This window comes from Oryctolagus cuniculus, chromosome 1 (assembly GCF_051225735.1).
Source record: "Oryctolagus cuniculus isolate XC-2025 breed Fujian yellow rabbit chromosome 1, ASM5122573v1, whole genome shotgun sequence".
Taxonomy (NCBI): Eukaryota; Metazoa; Chordata; class Mammalia; order Lagomorpha; family Leporidae; genus Oryctolagus; species Oryctolagus cuniculus.
Genome location: NC_142867.1, coordinates 174983637 through 174992359, shown reverse-complemented (window position 1 = coordinate 174992359; position 8723 = coordinate 174983637). Strand labels below are relative to the sequence as shown.

At 40.1% G+C, this 8723-nt stretch overlaps 1 pseudogene; it reads left to right on the top strand.

Moving 5' to 3' along the window:
* Window positions 1-1000: 1000 nt before the first annotated feature.
* LOC100342676 (bifunctional methylenetetrahydrofolate dehydrogenase/cyclohydrolase, mitochondrial pseudogene) lies at window positions 1001-2381 on the top strand (annotated as a pseudogene).
* Window positions 2382-8723: the final 6342 nt, after the last annotated feature.

Below are 8723 nucleotides of genomic sequence, written 5' to 3'. Positions count from 1 at the left end.
CTATGGAATACAGCTCTTCTCATAAGTACATGGAGCATTTTCTAGGATAGACCAAATATTAAACTACAAATAAAGTCTCAGTAAATTTTAAAAGATTGAAATCACACCATGTTTCTTCTTAGACCATAAAGAAATAAAGCTAGAAACCAAGAATAGAAAGAATAGAACAATTACAAATGAATGGAAATTAGATAACATGCTACTGAGTTACAAATAATTCATTAAATAAATTTAAAAGGAAATCAAAGCAGTTCTTGAAACAAATGGAATTGAAGATATAACATCAAAACTTGTAGGATACAACGAAGCAGTATTAAGAGGAATGTTAATGGTGGTAAGTGCTTACATTAAAAAAAAAGATCCTAAATAAGTAAAATAAGCCAGTCCCCAAAATGTAAATATCATATTTCCTATGATTTGTGGTATATAATATTTACAACACTGTCTACACTTTTGAGGAACAGTAGTTTTTCTACTTACTATTGAGGAACAGTAGTTTTTCTACTTACTACTTGTTGAATTCTTTATTTAGTGGAGCATTAAACTTGTGAATATAAAGTAAATTGAAAGCTGAAAAAATTAAGTGAAACATAAGAAAGGAAGGAGGAGGGAAAGTGGTAACAAGAGAGGGAAGGAGGAGAGGATAGGAAGTATCATTACCTTCTTAAATTATATACATACATATATATATGACATTGTTGCTTTTATATAAAAAATGTATGTACAACCTAATGAAACATCAAAGATTTAGAAAACTAAGAACAAACAAAACCCAAAGTTATCAAAATGTGAGAAATAATAGAGCAGAAATAAATGAAAATGAAATTTAAAAAATAATACAAATGATCAGCAAAACGAAACAAATTTCAAAGAAGTAAAACAAAATAGGCAAACCTTAACTAATTTAACAAATATAAAATGAGAGGAAAATTCAAATATATGGAATTAGAGATGAAAAAAGAGACATTTCGTCCTCCCGGCGCAGGCACCAGTGCAGGCCATGGCTGCGGGTTCTCTCTGGTGCGTGCTGGCCGCCCTGCTGCTCGGGCCCGCGCAGAGCCGCCACCTCCGCCTCGCCCCTTCCACCTCGCGGCAGTTCGAAATGAAGCTGTGGTCATTTCTGGGAGGAAGCTGGCCCAGCAGATCAAGCAGGAAGTGCGGCAGGAGGTGGAAGAGTGGGTGGCCTCGGGCAACAAGCGGCCACACCTGAGCGTTGTCCTGGTGGGCGAGAATCCTGCCAGCCACTCCTACGTCCTCAACAAAACCAGGGCAGCTGCCGACGTGGGAATCAACAGCGAGACAATTGTGAAGCCAGCTTCAATCTCAGAGGAAGAACTGTTGAACTTAATCAACAAGCTCAATAACGACGATAATGTAGACCGCCTCCTGGTTCAGCTGCCTCTCCCAGAGCACATTGACGAGAGGAAGGTCTGTAACGCCCTGTCCCCCGACAAGGACGTGGATGGCTTCCATGTGATCAACGTAGGGCGCATGTGTCTGGACCAGGATTCCATGTTACCTGCCACCCCCTGGGGAGTGTGGGAAATAATTAAGCGAACGGGCATCCCAACCCTGGGGAAGAATGTGGTCGTGGCTGGAAGGTTGAAAAACGTGCGCATGCCTATTGCAATGCTGCTGCACACCGACGGGGCACAGGAACGGCCTGGCGGCGATGCCACTGTTACAATATCTCACCGGTACACTCCCTAAGAGCAGCTGAAGAAGCACACCATTCGTGCAGATATTGTCGTATCTGCTGCAGGCATCCCGAACCTCATCACCGCAGATATGATTAAGGAGGGAGCAGCAGTGATTGACGTGGGAATAAACAGAGTTCAAGACCCCGTAACCGCAAAGCCTAAGTTAGTTGGAGATGTGGATTTTGAAGGCGTCAAGAAGAAAGCCAGTTACATCACCCCAGTCCCTGGGGGTGTTGGTCCCATGACTGTGGCCATGCTAATGAACACCATTATTGCTGCAAAAAAAGTACTGAGGTCTGCAGAGCAGGAAGTGCTGAAGTCTAAAGAGCGGGGAGTGGCCACCAATTAACTGTTGAACCTGCGCGCTGGTGGAATCACTCCAAGCCAACTCAGGAAGCAAGCAGGCCAGCAGAAAATGCAATATTTTTATTTATTCTCCCGAGATGGTTTAAAATGATGCTGTGTATTTATTCAAGGCTCAAGTGGGTGGATGTTTGCGCGTATGGCTCTACAGAACCTCACCGGGGAGCATTCCAGTGTCCCGCTGGGTCGTGTGCTCCAGCCCAGAGAACCCAGTGACCTCGTGATTAGCTTGGGAGACCCTGTCACACTGATAATGGATGCCCGACTCTGTCAAGCCACTTCAGTTGAAAATTTGCCTTTTCTTGGATTGCATTTCCTAAATGCTATTCCAGTAAGAGTTGATCTCATTTTAGGTTCCAAACCTTTTGAGTTCAGCTGGTCAAACCAAAGGAAAAGTGCTGCTGCAGAGAATTAGGGCAAAGGTGAAATTTAGGAAGTCATGGCAATTAAGTCTAAAAACAATCACCCACATTTCTGTACATGTTGATTGATCACCAGATTTGTGTAAAGAGAACCAAATTGGATGGGAAGAAGACTACACGTTGGTGCACCTGAGCTGTCTCTGTGGCCTGGTCAGACCCTGGGGAGGCGGGTAGGGTTGCTCTGTTTGCTGTCAGCCCTCCTCCTGCGTGTGTTACCCTTCCGCGCCCCTCCTCCCGTTTTTGTTTTCTAGGTTGAAAGGCTTGTTTCGTAAATTATTCACGTTTCTTCTCGTATTTGGATTGGCTGTGTCCTTTGGTAATTCTTGAAACTGACTTTTGGAAAACAAAACTTGGGCTTCATAATCATGAGGGCAGCTTGTACAAGTATGCAACTTCCTTGTCCACCAAAGACGCGCCAGCAGCGGCCTGCTTCTTCGCATGTACCCTGTTGGCTTTCCCAAAAGATTTTTTTTTTATCTTTTATTTAATGAATATAAATTTCCAAAGTACCACTCATGTGTTACAATGGCTTCCTCCCCCATACCGTCCCTCCCACCCACAACCCTCCCCTTTCCCACTCCCTCTCCCCTTTCATTTTCCCAAAAGATTTTTAAGAGCTTGAGTTAATACTGAATTTAATCAGACTTTCTGATTAGAGGGTGTTTTTTTGTGTGTTTTCAATAAAACACATCTGTGGCGTGGAAAAAAAAAAAGAAAAAAGAGACATTACAATCGATACTACAAAAATACAATGAATCTTAAGAAACTACTTTGAAGACATATAATCTAACAAATCATAAAATCTCAAAGAAATAAATTCCTGAATATATACAACCTATCTAAATTAAATAAAAGATATAGAAATCCTAAATAAAACCACAACAAGCCATGAAATTGAAGAGGTAATTGAAGTCTAATATCAAAGTAAAATCAGAACCTCATGACTTTATATCTTAATTTTGTAAGCTGTTTAAAGAAGAAATATGGGACTGGTGCTGTGGCATACTGGGTAAAGCTGCTGCCTGAAATGCTGGTATCCCATATGGGTGCCAGTTCAAGTCCTGGCTGCTCCACTTTCGATCCAGCTCTCTGCTATGCTCTAGGTAAGCAGTAGAAGATGGCTCAAGTTCTTGGGCACCTGCACCTTCATGGAAGACCCAGAAGCAGCTCCTAGCTCCTGACTTTGGATCGGCGCAGCTCCGGCAGTTGTGGGATCTGGGGAGTGAACCAACTTATGGAAGACTGTCGCTCCCTGTCTTCGTGGAGGAACGACACAGGACCCTGCGCTATTCTTTTGTCTGCTCGGCCCTCCCCGGGTTTGCTGCTGGTTCTTCCCGGGTTGGCTACCGTCCCTTCCACCTCCGTGGAAGGGCGGTTCCCCCTGGCCACTTTCCCCACTTCCGCAGGGGAGCGGCACACCGCCGGCCGGCTCTCTCGGGGGCTGCACAGGTGTTCCTTCAGATAGATGTTCCCCTTAGATGTTCCTGGTGCATGTTGTCTCTCTCCTCCTTTATAGCCCTCTTCCAACAATCCCAACTCTGCTACCCACACGCTGAGTACGCTGCTCTCCTCCAATCAGGAGCAGCTCCTGCAGCTTGTCAAGTTGGCGAGAGGCAGCTGGGTAGAAGCTGTTTGCTCATCTCCCAGCGCCATATTGTGGGAGAGCAGATGCATAGAATAAGTCTTAATTCCAGTAACTTAGTCTAGTCCGAGTTGCTCCCCACAGAAGACCCCTCCCTCTCTTTCTCTTTTTCTCTCTGCCTCTACCTTTCAAGTAAATAAATAAATATTAAAAAATAAATAAATCCAATAGTTTTCAAACTATTCCAAAATATTGATAAACATGGAACTCTACCAAACACTTTTTTTAACTTTTATTTAATGAATATAAATTTCCAAAGTACAGCTTATGGATTGTGGGGAACTGCAGACTGGCCACCTGTGGGAACTTCCTCACTTTTCTGTTTGCATGGCCTGTTGTAACAACTTGTGCAAAACAAGTTAAGGAAGTGCTGGCTGCTGAGAAAAACAAGTCAAGGAAGTGCTAACCACAGGGTGTCCTGAAGACACACAAACAACCTCGATGGAGCAAGATGAACTTTCGACCTAAGGCACTATGTGCCCTTCGACTTGATTGGACTGTGCCTGCATGGACTGCATGTGAACAGACTTGCCATTGGCTGGGAGCGTCCTGCTAGGGGAGCCTTGGGTATATAATGGGGATAGTATTGTGTAGGATGAGGGCTTGACTTCTTTTCTTTCGCCTTGCATCTGGATGAATAAAGTTCCATGAGAACCGAGTAAGCAGCGATCGTGTCTTTACCACTCTCGTGGGCGAGTGTCTGGCAATGGATTACAATGGCTTCCCCCCCCCCCCCATAACGTCCCTCCCACCTGCAACCCTCCCCTTTCCCAGTCCCTCTCCCCTTCCATTCACATCAAGATTCATTTTCGATTCTCTTTATATACAGAAGATCAGTTTAGCATACATTAAGTAAAGATTTCAACAGTTTGTTCTCACACAGAAACATAAAGTGAAAAATACTGTGTGAGTACTAGTTATAGCATTAAATCTCAATGTACAGCACATTAAGGACAGAGATCCTATATGAGGAGTAAGTGCACAGTGACTCCTGTTGTTGACTTAACAAATTGAAACTCTTGTTTATGGCCTCAGTAATCTCCCTAGGCTCTTGGCATGAGCTGCCAAGGCTATGGAAGCCCCCTGAGTTCACTGACTCTGATCATATTTAGACAAGGCCATGGTCAAAGTGGAAGTACTCTCCTCCCTTCAGAGAAAGGCACCTCCTTCTTTGATGACCCGTTCTTTCCACTGGGATCTCACTCACAGAGATCTTTCATTTAGGTTTTTTTTTTTTTTTCTTTTTCCAGAGTGTCTTGGCTTTCCATGCCTGAAATACTCTCATGGGATTTTCGGCCAGATCCGCATGCCTTAAGGGCTGATTCTGAGGCCAGAGTGCTGTTTAGGACATCTGCCATTCTATGGGTCTGCTGTGTATCTCACTTCCCATGTTGGATCGTTCTCTCCCTTTTTTATTCTATCAGCTAGTATTTGCAGACACAATTCTTGTTTATGTGATCCCTTTGGTTCTTAGTCCTATCATTATGAATGCTTTTTGATGAGGTTATCATCCCTCTATACCAAAACCATAGACTCAGCACAAGATGAAAATTACATACTAACATCCTGATGGATATTGATGCACAAATTCTCACAAAATATTAGATAACTGAATGCAACACTACATCAAAAAGATAAGATATTGGATGTAAGGCTGGTACAGCATTGCCAAATCAATAAATGTCATAAGTTACATCAACAGAATTAAGAATAAAAATCATATTATCTAGGGCTTGTGCTGTGGTAAAGCAGGTTAAATTGCTGCCTGTTAACATGAACATCCCATGTGGTGCTGGTTCATATTCTAGTTGCTTCACTTTCAACCCAGCTCTATGCTAATGCACCTGGGAAAGCAACAGGAGATGGCTCAAGTACTTGGGCCCCTGTCACCCAAGTGGGACACCCAGATTAAGTTCCTGGCTTCAGCCTGGCCCATTGTTGGCCATTGTGGCCATTTGGAGAATGAACCAGCAGACGGAAGATTCTCTCTCTCTCTCTCTCTCTACTCCGCTCCCCCATGACTCTACCTTTCAAATACATAAACATTTTTTTTGAAACTATGTAAAATATGGTCATCAAGACAGATGCAGAGAAAGCACCTGATTAGACTGAATATCCCTTCATGATTAAAAACTCTCCACAAATTATGTACAGAATGAACAAACTTCAAAATTATAAAGGTTATATATGACAAACCAACAGCCATTATCATATGGCATGGTGGAATGGTGAAAGCATTTCACTTTTATTCAGTACACTGTTGGAAGTATTAGCAATTGCAAGAAAAGGGGGAAAAGAAAAATAAAAGACAATGAGATGGGAAGGATGAAGTAGAAATACACTTATTTGTAGATAACATGATGTTTTACATGAAAAACCATAGATACTGCACAATAGATCTGTTACAACTTACAAATAATGCAAGAAAAGCTGTAGCATTTTTATACCAATAATGACTCACTAAAGAGAATTTAAGAAAAATCCCATTTGTATTAGTCACAAAGAATAAACTATTTTTAAATACATTTAACATTTTTACAATGAAAATATTAAAATGTTGATGAAATAAATTATAGAGGACACACAAAAATTAGAAAGATATTCCTAACTCATGTTTTATGAGAATTCATATCATTGGATTGTCTATGCTACAATCTACATGCTGGATCACTCCCCAGAAAGTAATCTACAGATTAAATATAATCGCCATCAAAATATAAGTGCACATTGTCAAAGATATTTGATGAAGATGAAAAGAACATACACTGAAGAAAAGTCTTGGCAATGAATAATGCTGGCAAACTTAGATACATATCTGTAGAAGAATGAAAGTAGATATGTACCCCTCTTAATATCCAAAAATCAATTTACAATGATTCAAGGAGCAAAATGTAAGACCCGAAACTGTGAAACTGTTAGAAGAAAACAGGGGGAATCCTTCGAAACATTGGTGTAGGTGATGATAACACCCTGAAATTATGTACAACAAAAGCAAGACTGCACAAATGGGATAATATCAAAATCAAAAGCCACTGCACAGTGAAGGAAACAATAGAGTAAACAGACACCCAATGGAATGGGAGAGATATTTGTAAGTTGCTTATCCAACAAAAGGTTAATATCCAGACTATCTCAGTGCTCAAAAACCTCAACAACACAATAAAACAATTAATCCAATTAATACATGGAAAAAGGATCTGAATAGACAGCTCCCAACAGAGAAGATACAAATGGCCAATAAATGTAAGGAAATAATGCTCAATATCTGTACCCATCAGGGAACTACAAATACAAACCACCAAGGGATATCACTTTATCTTCGTCAGAATGGCTATTCTCAAGAAGGCAGAGTAACAAATACTTGTAAGGGTATGGAAAAGGGGGAACTTTTACACACTGTTGCTGGGAATATAAATTAGCACATCCACTGTTGAAAACAGTATGGAGTTTTCTTTACAAAACTAAAACAGAACTTCCATATGATTCAGCAATCTCACTACTGTGTATTTATCTAAAGGACATAAAATTGCTTCATCAAAGAGGCATATGCTCTTCCATGTTTATAACAGCACTGTTCACAATAGCTAAAATATGGAGTCAACCAATATGTCTATCATCAGGGGAATGGAAAAAGAGAATTGGTATACATATGCAGTGTAATACTATTTAGCTATAAAAATGAAATTCCGTCATTTGCAGCAAAATGGAATTAGGGGTATATAGGAACTCTTTATATTGCTACATTTTTTGTAAATTTAAAACTATTCTAAAATAAAATGTTAAAAACTAATAAAAGAAAACAAAATCCCCCACATTCCTACTTACTGGTTACTTCTCTATTGTATTATATCTCCTGAAGTTATATAATTTGAAATCTTACATGGTGAATATTTTTCAGAGGGTCTTTTTCTATTAGCAATATGCATCTATTGCTTGTATGTCTTGGCCACTAAATTCCATTTACTGATGAATAATACTCCCTTCTATAGACGTCCCACAGTTTGTTTATTCATTAATTCATTGAAAACATCTCTGGGTCCCTTCCATTTTTTAGTGATAACAAAAAACCTCTCAAACTTTGTCTCTATGTGCCAAGAAAACATAATTGAAAGAGAACAAATAAAAATAAAAGCAGAAAGGGCAATTTGGAGTAATGTCATCACATAGACCTGTCTGAAAAGGCATGACATTGCCCCCAAGACTAATTTAAAATTGTCCAGTGGATTATGTCTTTAAAATACATCAATTTCCTTGTAAGTGTCCAAAGGTCTCAGATATGGCAGTAACCTGGCTCCAAATGTGACACTTTTTCAGCCCTCACTTCAGAAAATATAAGTGTTTTGAAGGACATTTTAAGAACACTTATCTCTGAATGCCTATAAATTTTCAAAATATTTAAAATTTAATAGATCATGAAAACATTTAATCCGCTTCAAAATCCAAGAATTGTGTTTAAATTAGATAATTACAACACATAAACCAAATATGATGCAGAATTTGCTTTGTAAATAAATTTTACTGGATAAAAGCCAGTCTGTTTTTTTTAATTATTGTTTAATGCTGTTTCTGTCTTTTGAGAGGAGAGTAGTTGCCACA